The sequence below is a fragment of the Elephantulus edwardii genome, unplaced genomic scaffold, assembly GCF_000299155.1.
Source record: "Elephantulus edwardii isolate Elephantulus edwardi_28Jun2011 unplaced genomic scaffold, EleEdw1.0 scaffold00073, whole genome shotgun sequence".
Classification (NCBI taxonomy): domain Eukaryota; kingdom Metazoa; phylum Chordata; class Mammalia; order Macroscelidea; family Macroscelididae; genus Elephantulus; species Elephantulus edwardii.
This window is the reverse complement of record NW_006399823.1, coordinates 7,824,542-7,825,049: the sequence shown is the minus strand read 5'-3', so window position 1 is coordinate 7,825,049 and position 508 is coordinate 7,824,542.

The window sequence follows — 508 nt, the reverse complement described above, 5'->3', positions numbered from 1 at the left end:
ATTAAGGGTCATGTTCTTTTTCACTGATCCTTGACTTTTCCAAACATGTTACTTTGCAGGGACTAACCTTCTTGATAACACGTCCAACATATGTGAAGAAAAGGCTTGCCAGCATTGCTTCTAAAGAGCTCTCTGGCTTCATGCATTTCATTCAGATTCCTTTACTCTCTCACAGTAAGTGCTATGTTCAATCTTCTTCACACATGCATGCATCCCCTAGAAACCACAATTTTTATTTTCATCATTAGAATAGCAGACAATCCTGGAGAATGAAATAAGTAGTAAACAATAACAAAAACCAACAAAAGAAGGTAAGAAAACCTACTAGATATTTTTCTTTGATCTTTTTTCCTCAATTTTTTGTTATTAATATTAATGAAAATTTACAGAAAATTTGGATTTCCATTCATTCATTGTTGCACTTTTCTCCCTGCCCAACCCTTCCCCAACATCCCAGTTCACTCTTCTCTTTGAAAAGGAAAAGAAAAATTCTTTCATTGTTTTACAA